This window comes from Phalacrocorax carbo, chromosome Z (assembly GCF_963921805.1).
Source record: "Phalacrocorax carbo chromosome Z, bPhaCar2.1, whole genome shotgun sequence".
NCBI classification, from domain to species: Eukaryota; Metazoa; Chordata; class Aves; order Suliformes; family Phalacrocoracidae; genus Phalacrocorax; species Phalacrocorax carbo.
Window position 1 is genome coordinate 3,997,028 of NC_087548.1, and position 12,395 is coordinate 4,009,422.

Below are 12,395 nucleotides of genomic sequence, written 5' to 3' on the forward strand. Positions count from 1 at the left end.
CCCCGCTCAGCGGCCCTGAAGGCGGGTGACCGGTGGCAGGGGGGCTGAAGGTGGACACCGGGAGCTCCCCCTTTCCCACAGCACCGGTTCCCCCAAAACCCTGCCCGTTTGCTGTGCCAGCCCTCAGCCCCGCCACGGGGCGGGCTCCCCCCGCGCTCCCTCAGGCACAGCGACGGCGGGGCTGAAGGGATGGTGTCTCCGCGCCCCGCGGGACCCCACTCGTGTTGGAGGCCGTTGTTCCCCCTCAGACACCCCCCGAGGGCCGTGAGGGGAAGGCGGGCGGCGCTCAGACCCCGGGGCGCCGCCGGAGGAGGAGGAAGAGGAGCGCTCCCCGCCCCCACTCCGGTCCCACATGGCAGCGCCCCGACGGGGCGGGCGGGACGGCGGGACCTCCCCCCCAAAAAGACGGTCGGTGACCCCCCCCGGCGGGGGTGGGGCCGCTCCGGGGGGCGGGAGGAGGTGGGGGCCGCTCTGAGGGGAGGGAACGGGCTACCGACATCCGGGCCATTCGCTCGCCGCCGGACGGGGCGGGCGGCTGTGGGCAGGGGCAAGTGAGGCCGCGTCCCTCCTGTGTGGGCACCGCCACAGCCAGCGCCGCTAACCCTCCCCTCCGCCCCAAGGTGCGCGTCGCTGCCGCTGCCCTGTCCCGCCCCGCCCCGTCCCGTCCCGTCCCGTCCCGTCCCACCGGCGGGGGCGATGCGCTCCGCGCCGCCGGCCCTTCCTCCCTTTTAATTTCCTCTTAGACGGTAAGTTCTTTCCCTTATTTTATGTAATATATTAAAAAAAAATTTCCCCCTGCCCGCCCCCACCGGAATTCCCGTACCAGGGGGCGTGGGGGGGGAACGGAGCTCGGGGTACCCCGTCCGCTGCCTGCATCCATGGGGACCAGGGTCCCCCGGCGGGACGTGCCCCCCTTCCCCCCCGCCCCCCCCCAGCTCGCTCCTCCCCGTCCTGCGGGGACCCTCCTGCGTGGGGAGGCGGTGGCAGCCTTCCTGCCCCTCCCCCATTTTCCCTCCCCGGGACTGGGGCGACGGTGCCCGGTTCCCCCGGCGGGGTCGCAGCACCGGTGGGTCCCCCGCGAGCTGCGGCAATATCACACAGAGGCAGCACCGCTGTCACTGGAAGCACTCCCGGCTTCCAGGTCTGCTATTCCCCCCCTTTTTGTTGAATAATAACTATTATAATCTTTTTGTTTATTAATTATTAATTAAAAATTTTTTTTTGGTATTGTGGCAAAACTTTTGCTGGAGTTGCTGCTGCCTGCGGCTGCCCGCGCTGCAGCCGCCGGAATCCTGAGCGCTGCCAAGCGCACGCCGACTTACAGGATCAGCTTTTACTTTTTAATTGAGGATAAGATGCGGGAGGCGACCCCACCACAGCCCATCCCTTCTCCCCTGCACCTTGCACCGGGGCAGGGACCCGGAGGCTCAGGGTACCCCCCCGGTGCTGGGGAGCCCTCGGTGCTTTTTTATTCCGGTTGTTTACCCGGCTGCCGCCTGAGCCCGTGTAACTTGGCGGCGGCGGCGGCTTGTGCAAGGGGTTAGGGTGGCACCTCGGGCGAGGCGGTGTCCCCGCTGATGCTGAAGGGTTTCACGCTGTATCACCGTGTCGCTTAGGTTTGCCTGGCGCAGGATCCCCGCTCCGGATAGCCTTGCCTCCTGCCTCCCCGGCGGCAGCGCCGAGCCTCGGCCGTGCGGTACGTCTGCCGGCGAATTCTCCGGCTGTGGGAAGGAGCGGGGCTTGCTGCCCTCCAAGTGGGCTACCCGGAGGAGGGGGACATGGGGGTCTGTCTGTGTGTCCCCGACGGCGGTGGCCAGGGACCGGTAGGACTCGTGGCGAGCATACCTGGGTGGGTGCAGCCCGGGTGCGGGGAGCCTGGGGCAAGAATCCCTGGGACGTGCTCAGCCTTGGGTGTGGGTACCATGGGGCGAGCATCCCTGGGATGTGCTCAGCCCCGGACGTGGGGCGCACGGGGCGAACATCCCTGGGCTGGGCTCAGCCCTGGTGCGGGGAGCATGGGGGAGCATCCCCGGGAAGTGCTCAGTGTGGGGCTCAGCCTAGGTGCGGGGAGTGTGGGGTGAGCATCCCAGCCGGTGTGGGTGCTTTGCCACCTCCTGCGCTGCTGGCAGCGGTCCTGGCATCCCCAAACATCCCTGCTGTCCCCCAGCTACACACACCGTGCGGCAGGAGGGGGAGCTCACACCGTGCCGGCTAAACAGGACGGGGAGCTGTGCGGGACAGGCCCAGCCCATGCGGTGTCCCGGGAGCCCCTCTCTGCCCCAAGCAAGGGGAACCCCCTTCCTCTGAACCCCCACTTTCTGCCGCAGCTCCAGCACTGAATTTCCTCCGAGCCTTCCTGCCCATAGTGTGCTATTGATTGCTGAGCTGATCTTCCTCCTGAAATCATTAAAGCTTAAAAAATTGATGGCACAGTAGAGCCCTTTATTAGCTATATAAATTTTCTGCCTTTTTCTTTTTAAAATCAAAACAAAAGAGCCTGAGCTCAGATTTGTGTACTGTGTCTCCACAAGAGCTGGGCAGCGTGCCCTTCTCCACCCCAGCAGAGCCGTGCCGGGCTATTTATTAGAAAAAATGGCAAAGAAGGAATCGATGTGTGCAGGTTTTCTTCTTTTCTTTTAATCTCAGCCTCTTCCCTTTGCATCCTGCAGATAGGTCTATTTATTTCTGCTCATATAAATAAAAATATTTGAATAGGGACTGTAATATTTTATTCCCTGTTGTGCCCATCCTTCGGTCTAACAGTGGCTGAGTTCTTGCTCAGTATTAACTTACCATTTTAGTAACAGTTGAGTTTTCCTGAAGGAAATCCCTCCGGGCGGGCCATTACCATGTCATTGTATAACACAGCAGAAAGATGGACTACATAGATGGATCTCCTCCAGTGTGACTTCTCCAAGTGACAGACTTCAGCTAATTGCTCCCCGTTCCCATTGCAATCATCAGGACGGGTTTTATAACTTCTAGGAAATATTTGCAGTATCTCCCAGCATGTGGTTGTAAATACAGGCGCTGATTTTCCAGGGGGACCGTTGGCAGCATCCTGCTTCATGCAGAGCCCCATCTCCTGAAGTCAACCCCTATGAGTTCTCCTTTAGTGGAGAATTATTAAGATTTTACTTTTTCTGGTTATTCAGAGAGGTTTTGAGATGTGCTTGAGTGCATCTGGGTAGAGGAGAAAGGAGGCAAAAAAAAAAGTACATTTATATGTACTATATGTGTGTACAGGTGTAAAATAAATCACACAATTTTGAAGCCAATATGACATTGTGTTGAAGGATCCCTTAGTGATCCTGTGCTGGAGCAGGGACTGAAAGTCACATAGAGGGGACACTGCCTCGGTGTGTGGCCTCAGGCCAGTCATTTATCTTCTCTGCTGCAGTGTTGGTATCTCGGGAGCATGGCTGCCTGCACTACCCGCATTTTCTGCTAGCCCTGTATCAATGCTGCACGCTATCCCCCTCCACATCACCATAATTATCATGTGGATCTTGCACCCCTTCCAGGGGAACATCATCAACTTGGTTCTGGGTAGCGCTGACAGCCCTGTGTGCCCCCTGTTTGTCATCACTAAAGAATATGACACGCTGCTGCTGAAAATGTTGAAGCTATAAAACAAGACTAGCTCAGAGAGGTTTATATTTGCAGACAACACCAAGCTGAGTGGTGCAGCTGACATGCCAGAAGGACAGGATGTCATCCAGAGGGACCTGGATGTGCTCAAGAAGTGGGGCTGTGTGAACCTTGTGAGGATCAACAAGGCCAAGTGCAGGGTCCTGCACCTGGGTTGGGGCAACCCCTGGTATCAATACAGGCTGGGGGATGAAGGGATTGAGAGCAGCCCTGCAGAGAAGGACTTGGGGGTACTGGGGGGTGAAAAGCTGGACATGAGCCAACAATGTACGCTTGCAGCCCAGAAAGCCAACTGTAGCCTGGGCTGGATCCAAAGCAGCGTGGCCAGCATGGTGAGGGAGGGAATTCTGCCCCTCTGCTCCGCTCTGGTGCAGTGCTGCATCCAGCTCTGGGGTCCTCAGCACGGGACAGACACAGACCTGTTGGAGCGGGTCCAGAGGAGGCCACAGAAATGATCCGAGGGCTGGAGCACCTCTCCTATGAAGACAGGCTGAGAGAGCTGGGGTTGTTCAGCCTGGAGAAGAGAAGGCTCTGGGGAGACCTTATTGTGGCCTTTCAGTACTTAAAGGGGGCTTAGAATAAAGATGGGGACAGACTTCTTAGTAGGGCCTGTTGCAATAAGGGATGGGACAATGTTTTTAAACTAAAAGAGGGTAGATTCAGACTAGATAGAAGGAAGAAATTTTTTATGCTGAGGGTGGTAAAACAATGGCCCAAGATGTCTAGAGAGGTGGTCGATGCCCCATCCCTGGAAACATTCCAGGTCAGGTTGGATGGGGCTCTGAGGAACCATCTAGTTGAAGATGACCCTGCTCATGGTAGGGGGGTTGGATTTTCTTCTAAGCCCCCTTTAAGTACATGTTCAATGCTTTTAAGCATTGTTGTGGTTTAGCTCCAGCTGGCAACTCAGCCCCACACAGCCACTCGCTCACTCCCCCACCAGTGGGATGGGAGAGAGAATCAGAAGGGTAAAAGTGAGAAAGCTTGTGGGTTGAGCTAAGAACAGTTTCATAATTAAAATAAAACAATAATAACAACAACAATAATTGAAAAGGAAAAAAACAAGAGAGGTGAAACCCAGGGCAGGGAGAAGGGGGAATGAACAACCAAAACAAACAACATGTGACACAGCCACTCACCACCCACTGACCCAACACTGCCAGTCCCTAAGCCACAACCACCTCCCCTGCACACCAACTCCCCCAGTTAATATACTGGTCATGGTATCACATGGTATGGAATGAACATCCCATTGGCCAGTCGGGGTCAGATGTCCCAGCTGTGGCCCCGCCCCTCCTGGCCTCTTGCCCACGTGGCAGAGCATGGGAAGCTGGAAAGGTCCCTACTTAGGCGCTACTTAGCAATGCTGAGCCGCTACTTAACAGCAACTAAAGCATCAATGTGCCATTGGCACTTTACCAGCTGCAGTGAAGAAAATTAACTCTATCCCAGCCAAAACCAGCACAGCATCTTGACTGTCAATGAAATAGTGGAGAGGAGAAATGTGACTGATGATAGTCACTGAAGTTGCTCAGCGGGGATTTGCAAGCAGCATAATTATTGCATTGCCGTCTGCCAGCAGTGTTCCACTTGTCAGCCTTGCCTTTATAAATCATCCTTTTTTGGATGTTTGCAGCTTGGAGTTTCTTTTTGGGGCTGGAATTTGGTATTGGGGGCCTTGGTCTTCTCTTCAACCCAAAGGCACCAGGTGTTGGTGCGGACCTGGTGTTGTTTGGTGCCCTGGATTGTTTAAATTAATCCCCAATATTCTGGTTTAGCATATTTTTTTTTCCCCCAAGAAGACAAACACTTCTCGGCCAGCCTTTTGAGAAGCATAGAAATGCCACATGAAATTGTAAGCAGGGAACAAGCAGCAGGGTTTCTTTAACAATCACCATTTCAAATGATAAAGCTATAAATGAGCTCTTTGATAATGTGCAATTAATATGATAATGCAGGAATTTACTGGTTTCAGGTTGTAAATTTAAAGTGACCAATGATAATCATGGGCTTCACAAAATAAACATCAGCTTGTAAATTGATTTAGTGTCAGTTTACAAATAAATCATTTTATGATTTCCTTTCAAAATACCAAAAAGAGGGTGTTAACTTCATTTTTTGTGATGTTGATGCAACTTGAGCATCCCACCTCAGCGGCTTCATCTGTATGTGTGCATACGTACTCCTGCAGCACTATGTTATTTTTTGATACCTTTTTTTATGTCTTTCATTATGGACTGAGCTCGCAACATTTCCAAGTGTGAGTGATTTTATTCACCTGGCTAGTTCATTGATTTCAGGAGCAGACCTTCTCCAGGGCTGTGCATGCATCATTATTCTAAACCTGTTATCTTTATCGGGCTTTGAATTGTAAAGAAATGCCCGGCCATCCTTGTAAAATACCTCTTTGTTCTTGGTTTGAGCATGCAATCCCAGCTGAAAGCAAGAGGTAGAAAAACTATCGCGTTAAAACACAGTGTGTTTTAAATGTACATTGGTCTAGGGAGAAGCAGGGAGGAAGAGGATGGTGTCTTCAAAGCAGTTGCTGATGTAGCTTTGGAGGTCACCTTATTTACACCAACATCTAACTGCAGACCTGGGACTTCTTTATTTAGACACATCAGAGCCATTAGCAAAGCCCCAAAGTGCCATCAGCCCTGGCTGATGGGTGGTGACATCTCAGGGCTGGTGATGCTGAGGGGCTCTTCACACCGTGATCTGTGTTGGACCTGGACTGCTTCCCTGGGATGCGCTTGCTGCAGAGCTGGGAAAAACCCATGCAATATTGGAGCTATTTGTCCTGTGGCCAAGCTGAACTGCAGGATCGCTCAATTTTGGGTGGGTGGGGGGAATAGAAGAAAAAGGCACTTATGATTTTGAAACAGGAGCAATTGGGGAGGATGCTGCTGTGTGAAGTGCTGAGTCTTCCTTCCTCGAGCAGCTGTGGATGAGTGTGCCGTTGGGATGTTCCTCTTCTGGGAGGTGCAGCTCAAAGGCAGGTGAAAGTGTTAAAAAGAAAGAAATAAATCACCACCACCACAAAAAAAAAAAATGGAGGAGGAAATTAAAGTCACCTTCTAGTCTTGAGCAAGCTTCCTCTGTTTTGGCAGGAGCAGGTGCAGCATCGGAGCGGAATTCTGCTGTAACTTTCCATTGTTGCTGCCCAGGGGTGCTGGATAAAAGGGACCAAGGTGCGGGGAGCAAGGGTGGAGGATCGGGCTGCTGGTGGCAGGATTTTTGGGATATAATGCACCCCTTCACCCCACCCTGCATGAGGTGGTGATGCCTTCCTTGGTGGGATGAGTAGGGGCATCCTCACCTTTACAGGTGGTCCTGCTGCATGAGCATCCTTTATGAGATGGACCTCGGGGGTCTGATTTTGGGTGGAGGAGCGGCTGGTGGGTGCATGGGTGTTAACCACCGTACAGTGTTGAGCCTCCTCTTACCCCCTTGTCCCCAAAATGGGCTTCACAGCTTGCCAGGCTCCTCTTTCCATGATGAACTCCAAACCTCTGCAAGTCACTGAAGGCGAAGCAGCTCTGCCTGGAAGAGTGGCTGCTTGTCATTGGGGTCCCCAGCCCCAGGAGAGGACCTGGGAGTAAGGGTGAGGAGCAAGGTCAATCCCCCTCTCCTGCTCTCTGTTACCTCAAATCCGTGCAGCCCACCTGGTCACAAAGGGATGGCTTCAAACCAGACTTGTTGGGATGCTCTTCTCCTTTGTTATTTCTTCCCTGGCTGGACTCTGCCAGGTTGCATCTAGAGGTGAAAAAGGAGTTTGAAGAAACGTGCTGCCTCCAAGTCGGTGGGGATGGCTGGTCCTTCCTGATACCCTCTCAGTCCTCAGAGTACGTGCGCTGTGGATGAGTAGTAAAAGCGTTTCCATTGCATCTTTTAATTGGATGTACCAAATGTTGTATAAACTTCCAGGCAGGCTACTGACATGCTTACGTAAGAATGGGATGGGTTCTCCATCATCTTCAGCTCAGGATTGGGTGTCTTCCTGAAAAACCTGCTTTAGCTCAAATGTCACACATGGGCTTTATGAGGCTCTGCTCTTCAAGTTGAGGTGAGGTTAGGTCATCTCGGAGGTCCCTTATAGATAAAATCCTGTGAATTTATTGAAAGCTGTCTGGGATCAGTGAATGTTTTTAGCCTGTACTTGTGATGGAAGCCCATGAAGGAGCTGGAGGATGATCTTGCGGTTGGGAGACAGCCCATTGGCTGGACCACTTATCAAACCAGGAGATCACTCCATGATGAGGCCTGAATTTAGAAATGGCATGCATGCAAGAAGGGAATCTAATTGGCCAATTGTATACTAATTCATAGTAATTACATGTGCAAATTAGCTGCATAATTTTGCACTCATTTTGTGCAGGCATTTATGTGCAGTGTTTCCTGCAAAATGCTGGGATGGTTTTGTGCCAGCTGTGGTCTTGGACATGCTGGTGATCCCGGTGGCAGGAGAGGTTGAGGGTGTGACATGCTCAGGCATGAGAAGGAATGCATTTTTCCATGGGATTTCCAGAGCTGTGTCCTTTCCTGCCCCTGGAAAACTGTTTCACCTTCAGCTCAGTTCTTTTGATGGTTGTGGGGGAGAGCAGACATGCAAGAGGGGCATCCCCTAAACTGTTCTAGGAGATGCTGCTTATTTTCTTTTTTCATATAAAAATAAATGAACTAATGACCAAAGGGTTTGGGTTTTTTTGTTCTTTAGAAAGCACTTAGACTTTTTAATCTCTGCCAAGTGTTTCATGGCTGGAATCTGCATAGACCTGTGCCTGCTTCATTTCTGCCTGCTTTGCCTGTCTGAAGAAGTCGCATTAGACGCAGTTTGCTGCCTGTGCTATCCAGAACCACCGTTATTGCTTCATGCTCCAGAGCTTGATCTGGGATGTAAATCTCAAGTCTCTGTTTTGCCTTTCAGTTCATTGCATCCTGAAGCTTGTGCCTTTACAAGGGCTGTCCTAATGATCTCCAAAAATGCTTCCTAATCTCTGTCTGCATCTGTCTACTTAATAGCTATGTGTATTGATGGAGGGCAATGAAGATGTTTTGATATTTTTTATTATATTAGGCATATGTTGCAGTTTGGTTTATGTTTTATGTATGTTACAGGTATACCCTGGGAATCCAGGTTGCTCGGTTGTGTTTAGAGCGTATCTATGGGGGCTTCAGGAGGAACAGGGAAGCAGTTCATCTGCACCCCCTCTAAAATAATTGAAAAGTGGGGTGCTGTATGTAATATAGCTGCAGTTGTGATTTTTTAGGGTCACCTCTGTTGGAGCCTGGTATGCCCAGAACCTGTAAAATAAAAAGTAGACCCAGTTTTCCACAGCTGCCAATCCCCCATGTTATTTTCACATGTTGCAACAATTTGTACTTTAAAGGCACCATTTTAGTAAAGCTTAATATTGCCTCTCCTGCATTTTAGACTTACATAGTTTTGCAAGAGATAATTGCCTGTTTGGGAGACAAAAAGCTAATTTTGCCTAGGGCTCTATTCCTTTTTCTTAACAAAGTTGATCCTTGTTGGGAAGCATCTTGCAAGTAGTGAGTGTTTGGATGAGTCTAGAGGGGAACGAATGGGTGGACAATGTGCAGGTGTGGCTTGTAAAAAAAACCACAAACCATTCTTCTGCTGCACTGGATACCACTGCTGGGCACCTTTTCCTTGCCTGCTCTGCCTCCTCTCGTGCTCCACCATGAGCTCCTGGGGACAGGGACATCCTTGTGGTTTTTGGCAGCCACTGTGGTGGTTTCAGCATGGGATGCGCACCCCCAAAATATTTGGGGTTGCACTTTTCTTTTGGTCTTAAGCTATTTTTGTTAGTATTAGGGGATGGTTTTATGTGGTTCCAAGTATGCAAATGTTCAGACAGCGCAATCTGAAGCAGGCGGCTCCACATAGCCTTTCAATGCTTCCCCAGGGCTCCCCACATCGCACTGGCCCTGGGGCTGGTGGTGCCTTGGATGGCTGAGGTGGCTAATGAGTGTCTGGTGACTCAGGTCCTGGGGGACACCCAGGTGACCAAGATAACCCAGAGGGCTAAATCATTCCCCCTTGCTGGGCCCCATTCTCAGAGATGCCCTCTCCTGCTCCCCCATCTCAGGTACCTCTCCATCATATTGGCTTTGTGCTGTGAGGCTTCCCCAGAGTCCATCACCAGAATGATCCCCTCCCCACCTTCCCATGGGCGCTCCTCCCTCTCCACAGCTGAAGCTCATCATCTAGCCACCTCCAGGTCAGATCCTTCAACAGCTGAGCAAGAGGAGGCTCTACCGCAGGCATGGCAGGTTGGCTGGCTAGTGACATGTATAGGTTATCAATAATAATTCATTAGGAATGTAAAGGATGTGGCATAGCTGCATGAAGCAGCTTTTCTCTATGAATGAGGGATGGATGCTGGTGGGAGGATTGTGGTAGGTGGCTTTGGTGTGCCATTGGGTTTTGGGAAGGGGGCTCTACCAGTGCTTCTGCTTCCTGCTGTTTTCTGGAGGGACAGCAGTCAGGTTTTGCTCTTCTTCAGAGCTGGAGATACTCAAGATGAGTCTTCAGGGAGAACAAAAGGAAAAGGGAATCCTACTTAATCCAGGCTGAGTGCTGTAGATCCCCATGAGATTAGAGCCCCTCTAGATTGAGATCCATGTGGAAGTGGCAGATCTTCAGTCTTCACTTGGGGCTCACCTTGTTGAGGTGTTTTCAGTAAGATGACCTTGTGCAGGCTGGTGCAACCTCACCTGAGACATCTGCACCATTTCTGACCCTCTTCTGCCTCTGTTTTTGGTTTGCAAAAGGGCTGCAGCTCACTGAGGCTCAGTCAGACCTGACAAAGGCACCAAAAGCAATTCCCAGACTATGTGCTTGCTCTCAGCCCACTCTCCGCTTTGCTGGTGGAGACAGGGGCAGTGGTGGGCTTGCACGTTAACCCTGAAGAAACAGATGCAATAGAAAAAAGCCAGACCATTTCCATCACCCAACACACTGCCCAGCTTTGCAAAGCCCATGGTCTTCCAGCTTATACTAAACTAAAGATGGGGGTGGAGATCTGGCCTTATTTTTTACCATTCTGTTGTGAAAGTTTAGGAATCCTTATTTGAAGAGGAGCAAAGGCAGAAGCATTAGGTTTGAGGAAGTGCCTGGAAAGGCCTGCACAGGGTGTCTTGCTCTCCTGCAGGCATCCTTCATGACCGGGGCAGGTCGCTCAGGCATAGCATTGCTGTAGTTATCGCGGCTCACATGGACGTAGCTGAATTAGCTGGAGTCCTGTTAACAGGGAGCTGCCATCGTGTGAGGCAGCTGCATGTAGCTGTATGCATCCTTAGGTTGCTAGGTGGCTCTGAGAACCAGGGCTGGGTGCAGACGAGGATGGGACGTGGGTCAGAGGGATGCTGGAGGTGCTGTGGTCTCTCTTTTCTGCAAGATGGAGGGAAAAACCCCATCCTGCGTCAAGGAGCTGAGATAAAAATGCCTTAAAAAGGAGCAAGCGCTGACATGTGAAAGAAGAAAAATGTGACTTAGACATGTCCACTGCAATTGATAATTTTGATTTTTTTTTCTTTGCAGCTTCTAGTGCTGAGGGCACCAGCCATTCCAGGGGTGGGCAGAGGGTCTTATGGCTGGAGCAGACAGAGGAGCATCGCTGTCTGTAGCAGGAAAGCAGATCCTGAGCTAGGCATAGCAATGCTTTGGGCTGAAGGGATGCTGTGATGTTTGGCACCAGCTGAAGATAGACTCGGTGGCTTCTCTTCTGTGCCCAGTGCTTGGCAGGGTGTGCTCATGGTCTTGGGCAAAGCCTGGGAAGCAGCAACTGGTGCTGTCTTCTAGGTCTGGGCAGCTCTGCTTTGCCCCAGGAGGTTCTACACACAGGGAGAGTGCCCTGGATGAGGGTGCCCTGTGTCTCCAGGCAAAACCAGATGTCTGTGCACAGCTCTTTCTTCACCCTGGTGTCTTTTCTCCACTGTAAGCTTTGAGTACCTGGACTGAGGCTGGACCAAGCCTTGGATGTACTGGCAACTAAATTTAAGTAGGAGATTTTTGAGTCATAGTGTGATGAGTAGAGAGCCAGGGAGTCATTCTGGTCTCAGCAGAAACCTTTTCACCCTGTTCAGCCTAATTGTCCTCACCATCCCTCCAACTCCTCCATTAGTCCAGAGGAACATCAGTTGGGGTTGGCTTCCTGTCTGATATGGGCGCTTCTGCTGACAAGTTGGCTTTAGGTTATTGGCTTTTTTGACATCCTCCTGAAGTCTCACCAGAGTGGATCTGTCCCACAGTATTCACCCTTCCCTGACTCCCACACTCCCCAATCCATCTTTTGACTTAATCTTGCCTGACCCCTTTTGAATTGCCCATGGGATGTAGGAAGAGAACTTGTGTCTATGGGCAGTTGTTTAGTTGGGGTTCCTCTGGGGTTTTGTTTTTAATAAGATATATCATCTGACAGCAATAGAGATTTTGGGTTCCTTTCAGGGTGGGCTTCTTGCCCTAATTTATAAGAAAATGGCATTTTTGCCTCACTTGTTTTCATTGATGAAAGTGATTCTCTTTCATCATTCTACTCTTCATGCCTGAAGAGAGGAGTGAAAGGTGGCCCAGACATGGAGATAGTTTTGGGTGAGGAATAAAGTGTGAGTTCTGGTCCTGTTACAGAGGAGGACATGATGGGTGAGATTAAAAAATTAGGAAAGAGAGATATGGAAAAAATGCGTGCTACTGCAGGGTGGGGCTTGAAAGGGTGGTT

The 12,395-nt window shown here is 51.2% G+C and overlaps 1 long non-coding RNA gene across 1 annotated transcript; it reads left to right on the plus strand.

The window, feature by feature from the left end:
• The first annotated feature begins 593 nt into the window (after positions 1 to 593).
• Positions 594 to 2,470, plus strand: LOC135310618 (uncharacterized). Its single transcript, XR_010370687.1, has 3 exons — positions 594 to 746; positions 1,617 to 1,696; positions 2,328 to 2,470. It is a non-coding gene; the product is annotated as an uncharacterized LOC135310618 (long non-coding RNA).
• The last annotated feature ends 9,925 nt before the right edge of the window (positions 2,471 to 12,395 follow it).